This window comes from Neofelis nebulosa, chromosome 5 (genome assembly GCF_028018385.1).
Source record: "Neofelis nebulosa isolate mNeoNeb1 chromosome 5, mNeoNeb1.pri, whole genome shotgun sequence".
Classification (NCBI taxonomy): domain Eukaryota; kingdom Metazoa; phylum Chordata; class Mammalia; order Carnivora; family Felidae; genus Neofelis; species Neofelis nebulosa.
This window is the reverse complement of record NC_080786.1, coordinates 132,451,143-132,476,496: the sequence shown is the minus strand read 5'-3', so window position 1 is coordinate 132,476,496 and position 25,354 is coordinate 132,451,143. Positions and strand designations below refer to the sequence as shown.

The 25,354-nt window shown below is 35.0% G+C and overlaps 1 long non-coding RNA gene across 2 annotated transcripts in view; it reads right to left on the bottom strand.

Annotated features, from left to right (window-relative positions):
• LOC131512712 (uncharacterized) overlaps positions 1 to 25,354 on the bottom strand; it is a 478,301-nt gene that overhangs the window by 172,040 nt on the left and 280,907 nt on the right. For both annotated transcript variants that reach the window (XR_009262262.1, XR_009262261.1), the window contains exon 5: positions 603 to 663. This is a non-coding gene — a long non-coding RNA (uncharacterized LOC131512712). The remainder of the gene's footprint in view (positions 1 to 602; positions 664 to 25,354) is intronic.

Sequence of the window (25,354 nt, the reverse complement as noted above, 5' to 3'; positions counted from 1 at the left end):
ATGATTTGGTCTACATAATTTTTGCCATTATTTGTTTTCTAATTATTGCCATACTTATTAAAAACCACAGTAAAAAATCAACAATCATGCATTTAATTATAGTAAAAATGTCTCAACATATATTAATAAATTTAGATGTGAAATAAAAAGCAACATTTGTTTTGGGTTTTATCATAACTATAAGAATGTATATTTTGGTTTCATTATCTTAGTAGATCATTTTTTGAAAACAGCACAACTTTATTCCCTCCCCCCAGATTTCACTTCCTTTTATATGGTATGACAAATGAAAAAAATATATATTTTCTTTTTCTAAATTACTTTCTATTCAACCGTTCTATGAATGGATGTATAGCTACATGAATGGGTATATAGATACAGAATTCAAAGGGACTCAAACTGCACACTGATCACAAACTCAGACAAAAATTTTTCACACAGGTAGGTAACAGTATAAATTCTCAAGCCATCAATGAAAATTCCAACAGCTAGAGCCATAGAGAATATGAAACGAATTCTTATCACTAAACACAGTCAAAATTGTTTTATTTTTTTCTTTAAAAATATTAAATATTAATTGCTCTTTTGCTTTTTGTTTTTACCTGAGATGATTTTCTCCTATGATCACTTTCTTCACTTCTCATATCCATTTTAAGTTTTTCCCTAAAACAACCACAAAAGGAGAAATATCAGACAACTGCTGTCTAGGAGAATCATCTGGCTGGATGGTGGGAATGAAGGTAGACGGTCGAGAACAAAACACAATGTCAAAATGGGCAAAACCTTTTAAAGTATTTTTTTTTTAAAGGCTTGGAAGACTCACAGAGCCCCACCCAAGGCTACTCATATGACATATAATGTGGTTTCATAGTTTGCATTTATGCGTTCATTTTGGTTGGTGTTGTTTTCACAGTAACAGTTTTGAAAGTGAAAGGAGGCATGGCTGTTAAAGAAGCGACTAGGTTTTGCACAATGAACTAGTGAAAGCTGAAAAGAGATTTGGATTTGGCATGGAGCTTAATAAGATAATTAAGAGTGTAGAGATTAATGGCTCCTAAAAATAACATTTAAAATAATGTTTTTCAACTAAAGGATCTTGAAACATGAAAACAGGTTTATAAATGTTAATTAAGCCTGTGAAAGTTGATGCTCCATTAGCTGAGGCAGCATGAAGGAGCAAGGGCTATTTTTTAAATAATTAGTGAACAATAACCGATAAACTTAATAAAACGTTTTATTTGAATACTATCAGTATATAGGGTAATTGCAATTTCCCATAATTCTTCATGGAATAACAAAAAAGAAGGTAGAATGCATCAGTTCTATAATATTTTCTCTTTGTTTACCCTACATATTTTCAATATGATAAAATATGATTTTAAAAGCACAACAGTTTGCTTAAAGTTTATTCTTTTCGTGGAAAATATTATAGCACCAATTCTTAATATGCAAATCATAGTCTTCATTCATATACGCTGTATTTTTAAGAAGCACTTTCTCTTTTTAGCAATTTTTGAACATGTTTAGAAACAGTTTTAATCAAAATTAAAATAGGTGGAATACATCTGCTAATCCTTTCCCACTGAACCAGGCAAAACTGGGTTTTGTTATGAAATGCTTAAATTGCTTAGCAATTTACTTGTACAAATAGACAAAATAATTAGAATGCAATGCATTTATCTACTGAGCCAATCATTGCTTTAAACTTAAAACAAGTTTGTATGTACTTTTTCCACTAAAATACTTAATGGATATTTCCAGCGCTCTCTGGAACTGCCCTAAGACAAATGCTTCTTTTAAAATATATTTTAAAAGAGAGTATTATTGTGAAACAAGCTTCTTTTTTACTTAGCAACTGAGAACATGATCTTTACGTCTCTATTTCGGTTATACTGAAATCCTGGTAAATAGTTTAAATATAACTTCCCCCAAACTAATTTTATTTGTCAGTAGTTTAATGTATCTTCTAATATGACCCTTTTTTTTTAGAAGTTCAAAAAGTTTCTTCTTCCACATTTCAAATTATGAGTCACAGCAAACGAAAGCTTTAGTTTCTTTAAACAGCTAGGACTAAACGCTCACTTTTCTTAGATAGCAAAAACTAATACTGTACATGAAAAGCATAGATAACATATTAATGTCTTTCCAAACTTCGATGTATAACAAAAGTAAAAACATGTACCGTCCTTTCCATAGACATTTTTCTATTTTTACTTAAGTTTCTATTCTAATCAGGATTAGAGCAAGACAGCAAAAGGAAAAAGTTAATAAGAGTAAAGTGGGTGATGAGCTAAATAAGAGTACATTGAAAGTTCAAGGTTCCCCTTTTATATAAGAGTAGGCTTAAAAAGAAACAACAAAAAAAGTTATACCTGATATGAAAGGTGCGATTTCACCAAGTGCAATATATTGCTAATTATGCCATATTTTTTGAAATAATAAAAATAAGGAAGGCTCATTTGGTTATGTTGCCTTACAAAGCTGCTTTACAAAGCCCGATGTCTCTGTAGGTATACAAGCCAATGTTTGCTTTTTTTTGGTTTGTTTTGGTTTGGATTTTTGTTTGTTTGTTTTTGTTTTTGTTTTTGAGCAGGAGCGTCTCATTTTTTTTCAGCACTGTTGCATGAAGTAGGACAAACTCAGATTTTTTTTTCTTCAGGGCTCCTGTTATTTCTTGGAAAAAAAGGACCAGGGTGCTTGTCTTCTTTTTCTTCCTTCTCGGTATTCCAGGCACAAAGCACTGCGCAGAAGCTGCACCAATCCTTGCTGTCCCTGGCAGCAGAATGGTAGAAGGTGGGAGAGACCAGGAATCCTTCCAGGCTGAGCTGACTTTAGAAATGAGGATTGCACACGTTTGTCTCCTGAACCAAAAGGGTGAGAAGGCAGGGTGCCAGTTTGCTACTCTGCTGCAATGATCTCATGCTCACTGCTGCGGCCGTCCTGTTTGCCCTGTTCAAATGCCTGTTCATTATAAACCAAAAAAAAAAAAAAAAAAAAAAAAAAAGTACTTGGATTCTTCAGCAAGCAGAAAGGGTATTAACATTAAAAAAAATCAGCAGTAAGAAAAGCCAAAAAACAAAAAGCACATACAATTTTAAGATTCACTTGTTATGCCTCAATATTCTGTTTATATTTTTCTTTCTTTTTTTTTTTCCTATTTAGAGATAAGCAGCAGAATTTATCAGGCGTGAAAGGGACAGCCTCCTGGTGGCCTGCCAAAAACCCAGAATAAAGGCGAAGTTGTGCTTCAAAGCTCAGTCGCTTGCTGAGTCTGGCTAAAGTCAAGTATTAAGATCCACCATTTTCTGAGCCATGCTAGAAAAGAAGAAAAAAGTCAGGACGGTTGCTGCTTTCCAAGTCTCCGTTGGCACCATCACAAAATCTCAGTCGTAAGGTCACATGATTCTCTGCCAAATGTAGAGTGCATTCCCATCAAACCATTCTGCTGATACTGCGAAGGCAGCTATTGTCTCGTTTAGACCCAAAGTTCAGCCCACTCTTCATTGAATTAGCTGAAAAACGCATCACCTTTGGGGGCTGGGAGTCATGGAAACGTCTACCTGGCAAGCTGCCCACTTTTTCTGCCCATCAACCAGAGATGGAATTGTGCTGCCTGATGCAACGAGGACTTGGAATGTGAAGACTCGTCCAAAGTGAATCTGATTCTTGCAACGCCTGTTTCAGTTTGCACAGAAAACTCTGGCTTCTTTTATTTAAGGTGGTGGGGGGGGGGGGGAGTCTTTCCTACTAACTGTAGCAAATAAAGGTCTGAACATGCCTACTCTGCAACTTTATTTCACAACACACCCAAATGGTTCTCAAATGAAAAGACGGAAGCCCTGCAAGTGTTCTGAGTTAAAGGCATCCCAACCTCTGTCTCCTACTCCTTACTAATACATGCAACAAGCTCAGGACATTTGTTTTAGTCTCTCACATTAAGATTTAAAATCTGTGTGATTCTTCTTGCTTTCTATTACTTTCTGATTTTATCTGGCACACATTTTGTACTACATGGCCACAAAATCCACTAGCAACAGTAGGGATGCATTATTGCTTCAATCTCCTTCAAAGTGGTCCCCAGAGAGAGCTAGTTGTCTCTTCAACCACACAAAACCTTGCAACTGGGTTCTGTGGTAATCCTCATCAGTACCTAGCACAGCTGCTGTGCTGGTTTGCTGAGAATGACTCATGTAAGTAGTGCTCTTTCTGTTCCTTCGCTAGCTACAGTTTGCCTGTTTGGCATGAAAGATGCCTTTGAAAGATGTAGGGAATGTTATCAACACCTCTCAGGCAATAAAATGAAATGGTTTCCCCTCCCCAATGAATTTCCATTCTAGCAGGCGACCAAAGTTCCCATGGAGGAACATTTCCAGACTTTCTAACAAAAGTACAGTGAATTAAATCTTTCACCATTTCCTTAAGCAGAATCTAAAGCCAGGCGGGAAAACAAGCATTATTAGTATTTAAACCAAACATACTCAGTAGTACTAAAAAGAATCATGTTCTTCTCCTCCATTAAAAAAATGGTTCGGTAATGGGAGATCTTTATCTAAAGTATAATTATGCTTGCAAAAAAATTATTTGCAGGACTTTACCAAACGATGGGCTAACATTATCCCTCCTCCATGGATATACAGCCACACAACACACATTACATGGCAAAGGTTTAAAGATAATCAAACCACGATTTAACTAAAAATCAATCATCGTCATCATCAAAAAAAAAAAAAAAAAAGATTCAGGGATCTAGGAAACAGACCCTAAAAATAGTCTAGGTCTTTTTTATGCCATGTTCTTTGGGTCACTTTCTTTTGAAATGATAGGAGGGAATATGCACATGTGCACCCATGCGCACATGCACACACACACACATACACATACACACACGGGAACCATTCTGGCATCTTCCCCATTTGTAATTCAAAATACAAACAATTCTAAACCATAAAACAAAACTGACACATGTGCTGAAATTAAAATTGCTTTCTTCTAGGTTGCAAAATTCTGGGCAAATTTTGCTAATGCCCTAAGCACATGCTTGGAGTGCCTGGTGGAAATCAAGCATGGGCGACAGACACATATGTCTCATGCTTCAGCATAGCAAGAATCAAGTAGATATGCTCTTACAGAAAGAAAAATTTAGATTTTCAGTTCTCATTCACTTATTCAGCAGGTATTTATTAAGTACTAGAATGTGGGTTGGCCTTGTGACAGGCACAGGGTAATAGCAATGAATCAAATGAACCTCCCCTTCACCACCCCCCGCCCCCCGCTCGCCCATACGGGAGTCATTCAGAGAGAACTTTCAAGTGAGAAAAGCTCACTTCTAAATGTAAGTGTCTCAATAAATGCTAAAGGAGACTATATTGGTGATAAAGGAATCAAGAAACAAACTAGCAGAAATTGGAAAGTAAAAGTGAAATGGGTATTGAAAAGTACATTACAGATAGAGATGTGTTGTTTCAAGTTTTCTCTTTTTTAATAGAAAATTTATTAGTCAGTTTTTAATCATTATGTTTAAGTTCCTTAAAGAAACTACTGTGAAAATTGAATATGCTGCCTTCCCAATTAAAAAAATATATAAAAAAGAAAAAAAAGAAAGAAACAGGTGAAATTCACTTCCAGGAAGATGTAGTAGATAGTTTTTCCTAATCCTTCTACTAGGTACAATGAAAAAACTCTGGACATCATACGTAAGACAAATGTAAGGAGACTCTGAAAGATGAAGAGAAGAAGACAGAACAGCTAGGGACCTCAGGACCCAAGGAACAACATCGTGGTTAATTCCTTGGATTTTAGTTTTGCCTCAAATATCCAAACTTAAAGCTGAAGAAGCTGACAACCCAGAGACACCAACTGGTGCAGACCAGAGAAGCCCCCAACAAAAGCCTGTTCTCTGTAGCCAAAGAACCAAGAAAGCAGCAGCACAGAAAGACAGAAAGCACTGGGACAATACCACTTTGCTCCAGTCAGACTCCACACACGCAGCCATCCCTAACCTGCAAAGGCCCAATGAGGAGCCTCCTACTGACCCTTGTTAGGCTAGAACAAAGCATCCTAACCTCCTCTCCCCAATCCTAGGGTGGTGTAAGGAAGTCTGAGTAGGGAATTGGGATTGGGACTTTTGTCCCTGTCAGCGGATAACAAAGTCTCTAACCTGATGTATTATCATCAGTAGACTCCAGATAGGGATCCTGGACTTCCACTGCAACTCAGTAATAATGAGGCACTCTTCTCTCTCCCTACTAAGGTTGTGTTGGACAGAGAAGGCCAAGTGGAGAGTTGGGACATTAGAAACTGCCCAACCCTACAATTCCCCAACCTGTAAGGTACCAGCAAAGGCCATCATGGGAGCAGTAACAAAGCACTCCCATTACTCCTAGCCAATAAAGTATCAATGGATGCCTAGTGGGGAATAGGAACGCTCACCACCACCCAGCAGTAACACAGAGCCCTCCCACTCAGGAGTCAATGCTAGCCAGGAGGGAGAGACCTGGACTTCCGTCTATACCTGCAATGACAAGTGTACCCCCTTTCTCTGCTGGAGTAGTGTCAGAGGAATCTAGATAAAATCAAAAGTTTAAATAATAGTAATAATATAATTAAATAATAATATAAAACTGAAAATAATCTGTCATACAATGAAGCAGAAACATCTCTAAATAAACATTAACAAAATTAAAAAAAAAGGGGGGGCACCTGGGTGGCTCAGTTGGTTAAGCATCCAACTTCGGCTCAGGTCATGACCCCACGGTTCGTGAGTTCAAGCCCTGCATTGGACTCTGTGCTGACAGCTCAGAGCCTGGAGTCTGCTTTGGATTCTGTGTCTCCCTCTCTCTCTGCCCCTCCCCGCCTCATGCCCTGTTTCTGTCTCTGTCTCTCTCTCCCTCAAAAATAAATAAACATTAAAAAAAAGAAACATCTCAAACTAAATGTAAAAAGACATCAGTACTTGTGAACACCAAGATAATAGAGATATTAGAATTATCTCACAAAGATTTTAAAGTAGCCATCATGAAAATGCTTCAGTGAGAAATTATGAACATGGCTGGAACAACAAAAAAAATTAAAAGTGTTAGCAAAGACATAGAAGCTTTCTAGAATAACCAGATGGGAATTTTAGAACTGAAAAACATGGTAACTACGATAAATAAAAAAAAAAAATGCAGGGAGCAAAGGAAAGAACCAGTGAATAAGAAGAGAGAACAATAAAAATTATCCAATCTGAACCAGACAGAGAAAATATACTTTAAAAAAGTAAACAGAGACTTAGGAAACTGTGGAACTATACTAAAAGATAAAACATTTGTGCCATTGGAGTCCCAAAAAGAGAGGAGAAAGAGGGTAAGGCATAAAATATGCTAAAAATGGCCCAAAACTCCCAAAAGTTAGCAAAAGGCAGGCATGCAGATTTAAGAGTATGAACACACCACAAGCAAGGAAAAAAGCAAAGAAATCCACACCAAAACATATCATAGTCAAACTTCTGAAAACTAAAGACAAAGAAAAAAATCTTGAAAGCAGCAAGAGAAAAACATAACCTTACCTTCAGAGGAAAAACAATTCTGACAAGTAAATTTCTCATCAGAAACCATGGAGGCCAGAGGAAGGGATACAATATTTTTAAAGGCTGAGAAAAAGAGCTGTCAGTCCAGAACCCTATATCCATGGAAAATATCTTTTAGGAATGAAGAGGAAATCAGGACATTATCAGATGAAGGAAAAGTAATATAATTTTTCAACAGTAGACCCACATTAAAATAATAGCAAAGGAAGTTGTCTAAATAGAAAGGAGATGATAAAAGAACTTTGGACTTTTAGAAAGGAATAAAGAATTCAATAACAAATTTATGAGTAAAAACAATAGACTTTCATTCTCTGAGGTTTTCTAAATTATGTTTGATGGTGGAAACAAAAATTTAACAATGTCTAATGTGGTTCTAAGTGTATGTAGAGGAAATATTTAAGACAATTATAAATGGGTATGGACACAAGTACAAAAAGGGAGGTAAGGTTTCTGATTTCACTAGGACTAGTAAAATATACACCCGTTGTACACTGTGATAAGTTATGTATATATGATCTAATACATAAAACAGCCTCTCTAAAAACTACATAAAGAAATACACTGAAAAATACTAGGTAAGTCAAAATTCTAAAAATTCTAAAAATTGTTTCAAAAACCCACAGGAAGACAGGAGATATGAGAAACAAAGAAGAAAAAAACAAAGAAGAAACTGGTGTGCTTACGCTATAACATATCAAAAATTAAATTGAATGTAAATTGTCTGAATATACCAATTAAGTGGCAGAGATATGCTTAGTGGATTTTTAAAAAGATGGCTGAATTATATACTGTCCAAAAGGAACTCAATTCAAATACAATGATATACACAGGTTGAAAGTAAAAACATGGTAAAACATGTATGTGTGTTATGTGTTTATGTTATACGTTATACCTATACATAGATATATTATATCTGTTTTATGCAAACATTAATTAAATAAAGCAGGAGTAGCAACATTAATATCAAGTAAAAGAACTTCTATAAAAAATTACCAGAGACAGAAATAAACATCATAAAATGATAACAAAGAATATCCAACAAAACAACATAACAATCTTGAATGCACATACACAAAAGAGCTACAAAATATGTGGAGTAAAAGTGGTAAAATAGAAAGAAAAATAGACAAATCCATGATTACAACTGTAAACTCAACGTACCTCTCAACAATGGACAGAACTGACAGAGAATTAGCAAGCATATAGGAACTTAATATCATCAACAAACAGGATCTAAACGATATTTCTAGAATGTACACCCAACAAAAGAGGAATACACGTTCTTTTCAAGTGCCCATAAATATATTCCAACATAGGCCATATCCTGGTCCATAAAGCGATTATCAACAAATTAAAAACAAGTGAAATCATACAATGTTTTCTGACCAAAATAGAATCAAACCAGAAAACAGTAGTAGACAGATAATAGGAAAATCTCTAAACACTTGGAAACTAATCAACACACTTCTAAATAATCCGTAGGTCAAAGAGGAAGTCTCAAGGAAAAAAAAAACACTGGAGTAAATGAAAATGAAAATAGAACATAGTAAAACTTGCAGGACACAGCTATAGCAGTGCTCAGAGGGAAATTGATAGCACTAATTGCATACATTAGAAAAGTCTCAAATGAATAATCCAAACTCCAACCTCAACAACCAAGAACAAGAAGAGTAAAATCAATCTAAGGCAAAATACTACTATTACTACCACCAGTACTACTAAGGATAAGGATAAGAGCACAAATAAACGAAATTAAAAATAGAAAAACAATAGAGAAAATCAATGAGGCTATGAGATGGTTCTTTGAAAAGATCAATAAACTTCTTGGCAAGGCTCCAGGCCAATAAAATTCTGGCAAGGCTCCAGGATTCCTGACAAATAAAAAAGAGAGAAGACACAAATTGCCAATCAGGAATGAAACTGGTATATCACTACAGACACGTAAAGACAATACTGGAAAACTACAAACACTAAACACAGAACTTAGATGACTCAGATGAAGTGGACCAATTCTTCAAAAATACAAATTACCCCCAACTCACCCAATATGAATAACCATTTAACTATTAAGGAAATCGAATTTATAATTTAAAACTTGTCTCAAAAAGAGAACTCCAGGCCCAGATGGTTTTGTTGGATAATTCTAACCAATATTTAAAGATGATTTAACACATATTCAATACAATTGTTTTTAAAAAATCCAAGAGGGGAAAATTTCCAATTTATTTTATGACTCTAATGTCATCCTGATACTAAACCCAGCCAACATAGTAGAAAAAGAGAAACACATAGACCAATATCCCTAACAAACATAGACTTAAAATCCTTCATACTATACTAGCAAATACAATTCAGCAGTATGTAAAAAGAATTATATACCATGACCACTTGAAGGTTATTCCACAGATGTAAATCTGTTCCAATATTCTGAAATCAAACAACATATTCACCATATTAATGGCTAAAGAAGAAAAATAACATGATGATACAAATAGATGCAGAAAAATTCAGCACCCATTCATGATTGAAACTCTCCGACAACCAGGAATAGAGGGAAACTTCCTCAATCTGACAAAGATCTCCTATATAAAAAAACCCCACTATAGTTAGTATTCTACTTCATGGAGAAAAACTAAATGCTATCCCCCAAGATCATCAATAAAGCAAGGATGTTCACTATTACCATCTGTTCGATTTAGTGCTTTGAGTTCTAATCTAGCTGGTGTAAATAAGGCAAAAAGAAAATAAAATAAAAAGGAAATAAAATGTAGAAATATAAACACAACATTATTAAAATCGCTCAAAATTTAAATACTTGGGTATAGATCTAACAAAATGTACAGAACTTGTATGCTGAAACCTATAAAATGCTGATGGAAGAAACCTGAGAGATCTGGGGCGCCTGCATGGCTCAGTCGGTTAAGTAACCAATTCTTGATTTCGGCTCAGGTCATGATCTCATGGTTTGTGAGATCAAGCCCCCATGGGTTCTGCACTGACAGCACAGGGATTCTCTCTCTCCCTCTTTCTCTTCCCTTCAGCTGCTCATATTCTCACATGCCTATGAGCTATGTCAAAAAAAAAAAAAAAAAAAAAAGAACTTAAAGAAAAAAAGAAAGAAACCCAAGACCTGGAAAGACATATCATATTCATGGACTGCCAAGTCTCAGCATATTAAAGATGTCAATTCTTCCCAAATAGATACAAAGGTTTAACAAAATTCTCAACAAAATTCAGAGATATATATAAAATTATTCTAAACTTCACATAGAAGAAACTAGCATAGCTAAACCAATTTTGTTAAAAAATATGTTGGGATGAATTGTCTAATTTCAAGACTTATTTTACAACAGTATATCATTTAATATACTAATATTACATTAATATTATATATCTATATAATAGGATATTATTATAGTAAATACAACAATAGATTACTATTTGATTGTAATCAAGACTGTGTGGTATTGGCAGACGTATAGGCAGGTCAGTGAAACAAAACATGGAATTTAGAAATAGACCCACACATATATGCCCAACTGACTTTTAATAATGACACAAAACCAATACAATGGAGGAAAGGTAGTTTTTTCAACAAATGGTATTGGAGTAATTGATCATCCACAAGCACAAAAATAGGGAGAGAGGGAGAGGGAGAAGGAGAAGAAGAGGGAGAGAGAGAGAGAGAGAGAGCTTTGACTTACATCTATACAAAATTTATACATCTTATAAAAAAATTAACTCAGAATGGGTTGCAGACTTAAATGTCAAGCATAGAACTTTTCGTTAATAACCTAGAACAAAATTTTTGGGATCTGAGGCTAGCTAAAATGTTTCCAGAATTGACACCAAAATCACAATCCATAAAACCTAATACACTGGTCTTTGTAAAAATTAAAAAAAAACTTTGCTCTATAGTAAATTCTATTAATAAAATTAAGTAGATAGATAATAGATAGATAAAAAGACCAGTTACCGATTGGAAGAAAATATTTTCAGACCACATTTGAAAGGACCAGTATCTAGACAATGCAAACTATCTAGATAATGCAAAGTACTCTCACATCTCAACAAAAAAAAAAAAAAAAAAAAAAAAAAATTCAAATAATCCAAATGGAGAAAATGGGAAAAAGATAAAAAAAAAGACATTGCATCCAAGAGCATATACAGATGGCAAAGAAGCACACTGGAAGATGCTGAACATCAGTAGCCATCAGGTAAATGCAAATTAAAACCATGAGATATCACTACACTCCTATTAGAAGAGCAAAAACAAAAAGCAAAATAGTGACCACACCAACGTTGGTGAGGATATTGGGTCACTGATATTACTGTTGATGAGAGTGTAAAATGGTACAGCAACTCTGGAACACAGTTGGTCATTTTCTTTTAAAAAGTAGACATATGCTTACCATACGACCTAGTAATTTGGCTCTTGGGCACCTATCCCAAAGAAATGAAAATGTATATTCATGCAAAAACCTGCACACAAATATTTACAACTCTTTTCACAAGAGCTCCAAACTGGAAACAACCCAGATGCCCTCACACTGACAAGCTGTCGAACAAACTATGGTACATCCATGGGATGGGATACTACTCAGCAGTAAAGAGGAGCCAAGTATTGATATAGTCAACAACCTGGATGATTTTAAGAGAAATTATGCTGAGTGCAAAAAAGCCAACCCCCAAAGGTTATATTCTACATGACTACATTCTAAATTCTTGAAATGATAAAATTATCGAAATGAAAATGGATTAGTGTTTAAGGGTTGTTAAGGCGGGGTCGGGCACAAGACAGAAGTGGGTGTGGTCAGGGGAAGGAAAAAAAAAAAAAAGAGGTTAGAGCCGGAGAGAGCCAAAGCATAAGAGACTCTTAAAAACTGAGAAAAAACTGAGGGTTGATGGGGGGGTGGGAGGGAGGGGAGGGTGGGTGATGGGTATTGAGGAGGGCACCTTTTGGGATGAGCACTGGGTGTTGTATGGAAACCAATATGACAATAAACTTCATATATTGAAAAAAAATAAAAATAAAATCTAGGTTGTCTGATAAAAAAAGGGGGTCAACATGAAGAATCCTTATGATGATGGAAATATTCTGGATCTTGAATGGATCCATGTCAGTATCTAAGTTGTGATATTACACTATAGTTTTCAAGGTGTTATCACTGGAGAGAACTGGGTAAACTACACATGATATATCTTTTTTTTTTTTTTGTTTTTAAGTAACAAATACACCAAGGCAACTGCTTTTACTGGTGGTGTGCACCGCTCTTGTGTTACTGTAAAGAAAACTCTCCTGGAAAGATCTGAATGTCCTAGTTGCTTATTGGTTTGTTTAGACTTGAAATCCCAGAGTGCTAGTCAATGAACAGTGATTTGATTGGCTAGGAAAAATTAGCTTGGGGAAATGTTCTCAATCAGGGGGATGACAGACTCTTCTGTAAAGGGCTGGGTAAGAAATGTTTTAGGTGCTGCTGGTCATATGCTCTTTGTTGCAATTACTCCTCCCGCTAGTGCCGTATGAAAATAGTCCTAGACGATGCATAAATGAAAGAGTGTGGCAGTGTTCCAATAAACTTTATTTATGGGCAACAAAGTTTTAATTCATCAATTTTCACATACAAAATGTGTTTGCCTGCTTTTTCAAACACGCATAAATATAAAAATCATTCTTAGCAAATAGCCTACAAAAACAGATCCTGGATTTAGCCCGTGGGCTATAGTTTGCTGCCCTCTCAGCAAAATAACTTTTCTGGAATCATCTACTGTCTCATGATTCAGTTTCATTTCCTTCTCTTCTTGAACATCTTCTACATTTCAAAGCTGCTAACTGCTCCCATTTAGGAATTCCTCATCACTGTCTTTCCATCTATATTTCCCCTGCTCAGGGTATCAAGCGATACAAACACAAGTTTAACTGTTAAAATGTGGAGCTTGGGACAAAGTAGAAAATTGGATAACTATCATGTTTTGTTTACATTTCTTCATATTTTCAGTGAGAAATAATGATTCCTTTTGCATGCCCTGAGAATCTTTAAAAGAGGAAACTGTATGAGCAAATGACTTGAAACATTCGAATTTATTTAGACCAGAAGTTGAAAAAAAAAAAAAAGTAAAAGATAGAAAGGCAAAAAGAAACAGTGTGGCTTCTGTAGGATATAGAACAAAGTTGTTCAGAGAGTAAATCCTAAAAGTTCTCATTGCAAGGAGAAACTTTTTTTTTTCCTTCTTCCTTTTCATTTTATTGCACCTATATGAGAAGACAGATGTTAGCTGAACCAGTTATGGTAACCATTTCACAAGAGATGTAAATCAAACCACCATGCTAATTGCTTTAACTTAAAGAGTGATATATGCCAATTGTTTTCCAATAAAAGTGGGGGAAAAAAAAGAAACTGGTATGTTGTGGTTATAGGTGTCACTTACATGGTAGTGGTGGGGGTTGGGGGGTAAGAGATGGCATTAAAAAGCAGAAAAGAAGGAGCTCATGAAATTAAAAAAAACAGATTGAAATTGTTAAATTACTTAAATAAATTAATTAGACTGAGATGGCTTAATCCTAGAAGCCTTTATAAGCAAATCAAAACACGGGTTGCCTGAGTGGCTCAGTAAGTTGAGTGTCCGACACTTGAATTTGGCTCAGGTCATGATCCCAAGTCATGAGATCGAGCCCTGCTACAGCCCCATAGCTGGCTTCGTGCTGAACGTGGAGCCTGCTTAAGATTTCTTCTCTCTCTCTCCCTCTCCCTCTCCCTCTCTCTCCCCCTCCGCCCTTCTCCTCCCCCACTTTCTCTCTAAAATAAAATATTGATATTTGTATTTATATTTATTTATATTCACAAACCAAGACCTATGCCCCAAGGTTAAGAAAGAGAAAACTGGGGCATCTGGGTGGCTCAGTCATTTAAGCTTTGGATTCTTGGTTTCCGCTCATGTCATGATCTCATGGTGCATAGGTTTCAGCCCCACGGTCCAGGGCCTGCTTTGGATTCTGTCTTCCTCTCCCTCTGCCCCTTTCCCTACTCATGCGCTTGCACTCTCTCAGTCTCTCAAAAATAAATAAATAAACTTAATAATAAAAAAAAGAGAGAAACCTAAAGACAACCAATCACAGACAACTAGGTGTTTTCAAATAAGGCAACTGCTTAAGCAATGGCCAATCAAATAATTTCTTGCCCTGCTTCTGTATCTTCTCTATAAAAGTCTTACCCCTAATGCCCATTGATGGAGCCCTTCTGAGCACTTCTAAGTGCTTTTGGTCTGGGGCTGCCTGATATGAATCAATTTTTGCTCAAATAAATGATTAAAATTTTTAATATGCCTCACTTAAATCTTTTAACAAAATTAAACTTAGGTCAGGAGAAAATAAAACCACACCAAGCACAAAGTGAAATTTAAAAGCAAAGCCTAGATGGAGTAAGGATCGTATATAATAATTTGTATATTCCTGTAGTCAAAATTTTCACTGAGGTCATGAGGTAAAGGGGCAAGCTTCTAATGGAATTATTATTTTCATGAAATATAAGATTTTTTCCACAAATTATGTTTAAAGACACTATAGGCCGCAGTTATTAAATCATATAAATGAAGGACATCCTGGAGTCCTTAGACAATACTGTCTAGAATTTCTTTAGAAAATTAGAATAGACAAAGAACAAAGCATTTTTTAGAAATTAACTTCAAGTATTTATTAAATAAAATTAAATTGATTATTATTTTTACCCTTATGATCAACTAAAAATGAAGACACATTAAGAACTAATGACCGTTCATTATCTTTTTTATCAAATGATAAAAATTGATGAAAACATTTCAATTGGAATGAGAAGTTTTAAATAAACATAATTTCTTAAAATACTGACCATAAAGTAAAATGAGATTTATATCATACTGATATGAGTTAATATGTATATTTAAAAATCCTGTTAAAAAGCTCTTTAATAGAGGAGCACCTTGGTGGCTCAGTCGGGTCAGCATGTGACTCTTGATTTCAGCTCCAGTCATGATCTCAGGTTCGTGAGATCAAGCCCACATCGGGCGGCATGGATCTCTCTCTCCCTCTCTCTTTGCCCCTCCCCCACTCATGCCTTCTCTCTCTCCCTTTCTCTCTCAAGATAAACTTAAAAAAAACTCTCTAATAGATAGATATGCATAAATATGACTTTTTATTGAGAATTCTCAAATTATAGGTCTGGTGCTAAGCAATTTATGTGATTCAGTTGATAACTCTAAGATGGACTTCTCCAATCCAACTTCTATGAGAATGAAGAGTATCATACATGTATGGTTATCTTTGCTGGTACAACACTACTCATCACATGTTGGAGAAAAGAATGCTATTTTTAAGTGTGTGCTAACATGGGTGTTTTAAGTGGCTTAGGGTTTTAACCATTACTTTTGCAGTAACCATGGAATTGTGCATTTCAATTTTCATTTTTTCAAAACAAGAACCTGAATAATTTGAAATTTTCAGCATATGGATCTTTTCTAGGTAATTTTTAAAAATGCCTTTTTTGCTGCTTTTGGCTATCTGGGCCTCCTCAGATCTAGAGGTTTGGCCCACAAGTAATTAGTAGATTCTTTTAAACTTTGGCTAACTTACAAATTTGAAGTACCGAAATCATCTCCTGAACATACCAAATAGATTATAAGGACCTGAAATAAATTAATACCAGATTAAGAAAAATATCAAGCTCCCAAATTCAAAGTGTATGTTGTAAATGCTCTCTTTTCTTGGGTCTTTTAAATTTTTTTTAATGTTTATTTATTTTTGAGAGAGAGGGGGACTAGGGGGAGAGAGATTGGGGGAGGGGCATAGAGAGAGGGAGACAGAATCTGAAACAGGCTCCAGGCTTTGAGCTGTCAGCACAGAGCCCGCTTGACGTGGGGCTTGAACTCACGAACCATGAGATCATGACCTGAGCTGAAGTCGGACGCTTGACCAACTGAGTCCTTTCTTGCATCTTTTAATAGGTTCTAGTAATATATTAAGAGAATGAAAAGGTAAATCATATCAAGTTTAAATTAGTATATTTGGATAGTTAAAAATGCTACAGACTGGTAAAACCATTGGTTATCTTATTAATCTGATTTTGTCTAAGAAGAGCATTCTCTTGGGGCGCCTAGGTGGCTCAGTCGATTAAGGCTGGGTGGCTCAGTCGACTAAGTCGATTAACCTATTCTTGATTTTAGCTCAGGTCATGATCATACTGTCGTGGGGTTGAGCCCCATCTGGAGCCTTGTGTTGGCTCCTCGCTGGGCATGAAGCCCACTTGGGATTCTCTCTCTCCCCTCCCTCTGCTTTTCCCCCACATGCGTGTGCACAAGGTTCTCTCTCTCCATAAAAGAAATAAAAGGAGAGCATCTCAAATATGGGTGATATTTTATTTCTTGGCTTACAAACAAGTGAGGCTCACATATTAAGCAGTCTTGTAAGTCTGGCATCTTTTTTGCGCACTTAGTAGGTATGCTTTTTATATAAACTAATTTCAGGTTTCATGGGAATGAAGAGCTAGAACTTCTGTTTAGCAAAATGAAAGTTTTTTTTTATTAGAGTTAAGCACCAAAGTCATAAAACCAAGGCATTCCTTTCTACTTAATGGGAAGCACCATGAGGGCTTCCTTGACTTAATATTAAATGTTCAGATAACTTCACTAATTGTATCTCCAGAAGTAAGTGGTAAAGCTTTTAGAAACGAGCAGAGCATAAGCCAAAGAAGTCCAGTCAGGATCTGATCCAAGGGGCACCTTGGTGGCTCAGTCGGTTAAGCATTGGACTCCTGATTTCGGCTCAGGTCATGATGTCACTGTTTTGTGAGATCAAGCCCCACTGTCAGTGTGGAGTCCGCTTGGAATTCTCTCTCTCTCTCTCTCTCTCTCTCTCTCTCTCTTTCAAAATAAATAAATAAACATTAAAAAAAAAAGATCAAATCCTAGATCTGAGGCAATATTGGGAGTACTGCTGGGAAGGACATGACTTCACTATTCCCTTTTGGCAACTGGAACTATTTGACAGGACTCTTTCTCCACATTCAAATGAATATGCTCAAGTGATGTCCCAGTGTAATGTAAGGATGTTTGGTGAATCAAAACCAGAATAATAATTAATTAATGCCATCCCAGAAAGGTAGAAGCAGTCCATTTTAGAATGGATTCAAGTGTCTCAGTGCACTTGAGAGGCTGCACCTTGGTTTTCTGTTCACCACATCTCTCCAGACTTTTTCCAGGGTCTGTTCTCAATACTTTTGAAGTCACGTATGACCTGACTTTACTCTCACACATGTACTGCCTATTACCGGTACTTTAAAATAATTTTGATTTCAGATAAAATTGTCCTCAACCTCCCTGCCAACTTGTGGTTGTGCTGGTTGGTGTTGTGCCATTCTGCAGGTCTGCATATCTTCTGTATGTGTGATGACAGATTCTCTTTAAAAGGGGTGTGGTTGAACCAAGAGTGGGCAGAATTAGCGAAACATGGATTAGTCATATGCTGCCATCTGTAGTCAATTGTGATAAATTTATTCCAGATCCATAATGGGAATTCTCCAGATTATTCCCATATTGGTGGTCTGACTGCAATCATTTTTTTACATCTCTCCAGGAGAAGCAAATGAAAATTCCACGGGATACTTACATTTGGAATCATGTCATGGGCTACAGAAGGAACTTACTGTTCATATTTTGCATGTAATCTTTTCTCTATTATGATGTTAATATGAGTGACAACTCTGTTTTTTGTTTATCAACAACCTTCATTTGTGGGTAATGCAAGGATAATTTTATTCATATTTCCTTTATGAATTAAGAGCATTTTTAATTACCCAAAACACTATGTGTAACTACAAAAATAGAAGTGATTTGTACATGAATTGAAAACACTTTAATCTGTTCTTTTCCCTATTGTTCCCAAATTCTTTAGCAGTAAGAAAGATATTACAGATATCGTCAGAGAATGCAATATACACATATTACTTTTCAGTACTGAAACTTTGTTATATGAACAGGGAAATCACATTTAAAAACATGATATGTGATAGATGTGTGTGTGTGTGTGTGTGTATAGCATATTTTAACTTACCAAACAGAACATATTATCATAACTTTAGTTTTACAGGTAGGTTTAGTTTTATAGGTGTCATTATTAAGAGCTTTGGTTATTGAACTTTGGTTGAACACAGTGTCCCAGTTCTGTAATGGAGCATGACAGTCTTTCACAAACAAGAAGGTAGATCAAGAGAATGAAAGACAAGCCACATACTAGGAGAAAATATAAGCAAAAATCTATCTGAAAAGATTATATATCTGTATCTATAGACATAGATATAGATATAGATCTATATCTATATAGATATATAGATATATAGATAGATATAGATCTATATAGATATAGATATATAGATTATATAGATATAGATATATAAGATTATATATATCTATATCTATATAGATATACAGATATAGATATATACCTGTTATCCAAGATGTATAAAGAACTCTAAAACTCAACAATAAGAAAACAAACAACCTAGTTAAACAATGGGCCAAAGCCCGTAACAGACACCTTGCCAGAGAAAATATACAGACGGCAAATAAGCATATAAAAATATGTTCCACATCCTATGTTATCTGAGAAACGCAAATTAAAACAACAATGAGATACCACTACACACTTACTAGAGTGGCCAAATTTTGAAACACTGACAACACCAAGTGCTGACAAGGATGTGGAGCAATGGGACCTCTCCTGCATTGCTGGAGAGAATGCAAAATGGTACAGCCACTTTGGAAGATGTTTTAGGAGTTTTTACAAAACTAATCATACTCTTATACTATATGATCCAGCAACTGCGCTCCTTCGTATTTACTCAAAGGAGTTAAAAACGTACATCCACACAAAATCTACACACATATGTTTATAGCAACAGGTTAGAAGGAAAGAAGGGGCGATAAGGCCCAGCACAGTGAAACTACTCTGTTTATTGTAACAGTTACAGCTGTCATTATATATTTGTCCAAACCCACCCGAAGTACAACACTGAGAGTAAATCCTAGTGTAAACTTCATGAACTTTGGGTGATAATGATGTATTCATGTAGGTCCTTCAGTTGTGACAAACGCACCACTATGCTGGAGGATGTGGGTAATGAGGGAGGCTATGAATATGTGGGGGAAGGTGGTATATGGAAAATTTCCCTAGAAAATCTACTCACCAAGAAGAATGTGTTCCCTTAACTTGTCAAGACATCAAGCGTCTGTGTAGCCCTACTGGACATAGTATAAAGTCAATATGAGTTTTCAAAAATAGACTTTGGTTATTCTTCTCTAAACTACATGGTTTTTATATATTTCTATTTTTTATTATATTTCATATTGTATGATATATATTTTATAATTTGAGTTTCAACAACTTTGTCTTTCTTTGTCTCTGTCAGGATGTTAATGTTTTCCTATCTGTCAGGGTCTATGCCAGCTCCTTATTTGCAGAATTTAATCTGCTGTGGCCTAGAAATAAACATATAACCAAAACATTATAGTAGTGTCCAGGTTGCCATCATTCAATTAATAGTTAATAAATAATGAGCATTATATATGTGCAAGGTGCTATGCAAGAAATAGGCCCATATCTTCAAAAAGCTCAAAATCACGTAGAAATGATAAAACACGTCAGAAAGTTCTTTAACATAGGCCAAATGTTCTTCCTCCAGCAGGTTATGACAGTAAGACATAGGTACCTTTAAAAGTTGACAGGAGTGCCTGGGTGGCTCAGTCGGTTGAACTTCTGACTTCGGCTCAGGTCATGATCTCACGGTCCGTGAGTTCAAGCCTCGCATCGGGCTCTGTGCTGACAGCTCAGAGCCTGAAGCCTGCTTCGGATTCTGTGTCTCCCTCTCTCTCTGACCCTTCCCTATTCATGCTCTGTCTCTCTCTGTCTCAAAAATAAATACACATTAAAAAAATTTTTTTAAATGTTGAATGTGATTGAGAATAAGTAGAAGGTTGAGTGAGAAGGGGTGAAAACACGAACTAGAAGAGCTTTATGTGGACCTCGACACTGATGGTTAAGTTAAATCTGGAAATTAATTCTGTGACATATTTTGAAATTCAATCTATGCTTTAAGTATTACAAAAAAAATCATATACTTGATGGGATGTGCGCTACAAAATTTGTCTGACATTTAGTTTGAAGGTATCTAGAAGGCACCAAAAGAAGTAAGTATTTGGTGTAATAACTATTTTACCCCACAACCAATAACATACACAACTTCACGCCAAAGACAGAAAAGAAGAAGATAAAGTTCAGATATAATGCATATACCTGAATAAAATAATTATTGCATATTTTGTTTGATTAAATAGTTCACATATGACACGGTGGACCTGAAATCCTTGACTGCTTTGAAAATAATTTTGAGTCGATTTCTAATGAACAAACTCCATGTACTGCTTGTCCAAATGTGTGTTTTCTTATTATTTGAAAATGGAAAATGATATAAAAAGAGAAAAATATGTATGTTTGTGTAGTGTTATTTACTTATAGTTGAGTAATTAAAGGTATTCCTTATAATGGTTTCAATTTTAAAGAAAAGGAACATGCTATTATTTGTTATTTTCATTTTAATGTAGGAAAGAAAAGGAAGAAACTAGATCAGCAAAACTAAAAGTAATATTTACATATGCTAAATACATACTTTAGTTAAAATAATCTGAGACACCTTAAAATAGAATCTGTTTTAGAAAACAGCTCATAGTATAGTCAGAATTGGGTCAGGGTTGACTGTTAATTTCACTTGCTTTATTCACTTCACAAACAATGCATCAATGATCACTATGTTTAACTGAACATACCTGAACCTGATAATGGTGGTTCCTAAAAGATAAATTCCCAGGGTGTGGAGAATAGATCTATTTAGCTATTCAGTCTGAGCTTCTGAAATGTTAACATGTGCATGTGTATATACAAAAATTTTGTACATATGTTGATCAAGCATGGTCAATATGTTTTATTTCAAAAGGTTTATTGCTTAGATTATACTGCAAAAATGTTTTCCCCATATACATAATAAGCATCTCAGAACACATTTAGACAGTCCTATCATTATATTTAAAAACTTATTCTAGAATTGACCCTTCCTATTCCCTTCATTATCATTTACCCAAATTATATTGAAATTCCTTTCTTTAATAGGAGTAGTGAATTGTGGAAGTAGTTTTCCTTCTACAGTTCCAGGTATTCATGCTCGCGAGTAACAGGGAATTAAGTATCACCTTAAGTCAAGGAAGTGCCTTTTAAAGATTGGGGAGTCACTACAGAAGGAAGTCTCACCACGATCAGCACACCCACAGGCCCCTCTCATTTACTTACATTTCAACAGAGTCAGGAAAACTAGAAAGAGGGATCCTATAAAAGAGATGGCCTTGCTGACACAGGGTTGGCCAGATATTCTGACACCCTTTTTTGCACTGTGACCCTGAGTAAGTCACTTAACCAATGTATGCTGACTTTCCTCCCCTTTGCAAAAGGGATAAAGACAATAATTACCCTGTTAGCTTATTGAAAGAATTAAATAAGTTAAATAACCTAAATGGGTTAGAACATGTCTAGTGCAGAGTAAGCATTAAATAGGAGCTATAATAGTCATTTCTTAAGACTCAGAACTTTATGCCCAATTACAAAAAAATAACAACAATCTATTTAGCAATATTTCCCAGCAACATTTCTTTTTCTTTCTCTTTTCTTTTCTTTCTTTCTTGTTTTAGAAAAGGAGCTTTTTTAAGTTTATTTATTTATTTACTTATTTAGACAGAGAGAGAAAGAAAGGCAGCAGCAGGGGAGGGGTAGAGAGAGCAGGAGAGAGAGAGAATCCCAAGCAGGCTTCACACTATCAGCACAGAGCCCAATGCGGGACTCGAGCTCACGGTTCGTGAGCTCATGATCTGAGTTGAAATCAAGAGGTGGACGCTTAACCAACTGAGCCACCCAGGTGCCCCCTGCCACCGGCAACATTTCTTATGAATTAGGAGTACCAGTGATACAACCATGATTGTATGTTTATGTGATGCTATATTTTACACATACCATTTCATAATCATATCTTTAAAAGTTAAGCAGAGCAGGTGCTATGGTGCTCACCTACAAATCAGTGAACTGAGGTCAGAGTGATTAACATGCTTGCTTAAAGTAATATATCTGGGATATAAAACCCAGGAACCCAGGTCACCTGATTCCTATCCAAGGGCTAGTTTTTTTTTTTATTATTATTCATTAGGCATGATGTTATTTAAAAAGTAAATATATTAGTTTGTTCTATTTTTTTCTTTCTGTTTCTCCCTTTCTCTCTTATGTCTGTCTCACTCCTTCTCTTTGCTCCCATCCTCACCCACCACCTGTGGGGTAAAAGGAATAGGAGGAGGTATAGAATATAACATTACTTTTCCTGTATAATAATATTTAATATTTTTAGTCTTGTTTAGATCATTAAATGTTGGGGGGGGTTGTTGTTACTCTTTTACATTCTTTTTCTTTTCTTTTTTTTTTTTTTGAGGGCGAAGTATAAAATTCACTTAAAATAAGTAAAAGTAAATAATTTTAAAAGTTTGGTGAATTCTGATTATGTGGACTGCTTGCTTTATGCGGAGAAGAGCATGAGGAATGTAAGGAACGTCCAGAGTTCTGTTTTGAGATAACTTCTGAAAAAGCAGCCGGTCAAGAATTCAAGTTGAATTATACTGTCATCCAGTTTTATCAACATAATAAACACACCGAAAGACGGCTTTTGGTGATTATTTTCATCAACAAGAGGCCTAGTTTTAAAAAGCATTTCTCTTACAGATTTTCGTATATAATCTTGAATCTTTGCAATTAAATTTTATTCTTTGCAAATATAGTTAAATCATTATTGTTAACAACTTCTCCAAAGATCAAATTAAATCTGTAAGAATCACAGGACCACATGTATTATAGAAGAGGATTGTACTAACTTAAATGTCTGTGAAGCTTAGATTTCACAAAACTCCGTGTGTCATTCTTAAATGGAAACGACATTAAAACCAAAATCTAACCAATATTTGTATATAAACTCAGGCTAAACGTTTTAGTAAGCCACAAATAACAGGTAGGATTCTTAGAGATTTTCAAACAAAACCTCCTTTCTATCATAATTAAATAAAATTTATTTAAAATATGCAGTGTGGTCTGATATTTCATTTTTTAAAATATTTATTAATATGTAATATAGATTCAATTAAGGCAAATCAGAAATCCAGAAAGTCCATAAGAAAACAGATAAATATCCTATTAGACTGAATTGCAAATACTTGAAGAGTAATTACAATTTGGAAATGATGGAGAATCATTAATCTGGGTTTATTATCAAATTTTTTCTTTACTACGGGAATAACATATTTTCTGTTCTAATCTACATCAAGCCAGTATAGTTGAAAAAGTCTAGATCTTAGACAGAAAGAAATGGTTTACACTTGAAAGTTACCATGAAAACTCGTATCTGGACAAAGTGTCATATGTATTAGAAATAAAATTATTATGACAAGCAAAGGAGTTGTAGAGTTTGAGTCATGAAATTAGCATCATTAAGTTAGTCTGTTTTTTTAATGGCTGATGATTCAGTTATATTCAGTCATACAATGCAGATGCATTAGATAAGAAAAGTGACTTATGATGCATTGATTACTACAGGTTTCCTTGAGATAGGGAACAGAACAGAAGAGAAAAGAAGGATTCCAAGAAGGATCAAAAGAGTAATATCTAATCATTTGTTTTCATAAGGAGAGTTTTCTGCAGGTTCTAAAACACATAAAATCTTTGTCCTGGTATAATCTTATAATTCTTTTTCCCTCTGAAAAAGAGTATACAAATGTGTTTAACCAACCCAAATCCTCCTACCTCTTTATTATTTACTCAGCTTAGGAACACATTTGTGGGCTTTTAATCCTATAATGACAAAATATTTTTATTTAATTAAATTTGGAAGGGAATTACTTCACAATATTTGAGAAGTAGAGGAGGGATTAGCTTCTCTCATTTGAATGCAAACTCCATGAGGGTAGGGATATTTGTCTGTTTTTTGACAGCTGTATTGCTGGTGATTTGAGGAGTGCAGGAACAAAAGAGATGCTCTAAATATTTGTCAAATTAATGAATATTGAGTTGTTCTGACTTGTATAACCAAGTTAAGTTTCCAAGACAGTTTTTCAACTTGGGAAAAAAAATGCTGTTTTATATCAAAGTTTGAACTGAATACCTTCATTGGCCTAAGTAATACTCTAAAAAAAAATTAACAAATGTGGAGTCAGCTGTATGTATTTATATACATATATACACATATGTGTATATATATACAAAAATACACATATGTATATATATACATATATACACATACATACACATATATATATTCACTCATCCTCAAAGTAACAATTGTAGCAACGCAAACATATTCCTAGCATCTATATGTGCAAGAGTATAAATGCAAAAAACTTTTATTATTTATACAACATGAAAAATGTCCTTTTACGTACTTATGGCATTCCATGCATTTGCTTTTTTTTAACAGACATAACTTGAGAATAAATTCTCTTTGTAATTATTTGAACTAGACAGTATAAAATCTTACTTCAAAAAATTTGGTTCAACTGTGATTTTGATGAGCATTTCCCAAACTTAAATTTACCAAACACCAGTTACAGTGAGTGGCATTCCTTATCAAAAGCATGAGAAACACTGTGATAAAGTAGAACACTGAAGAGCTGAAATGCATTGTGGTATTG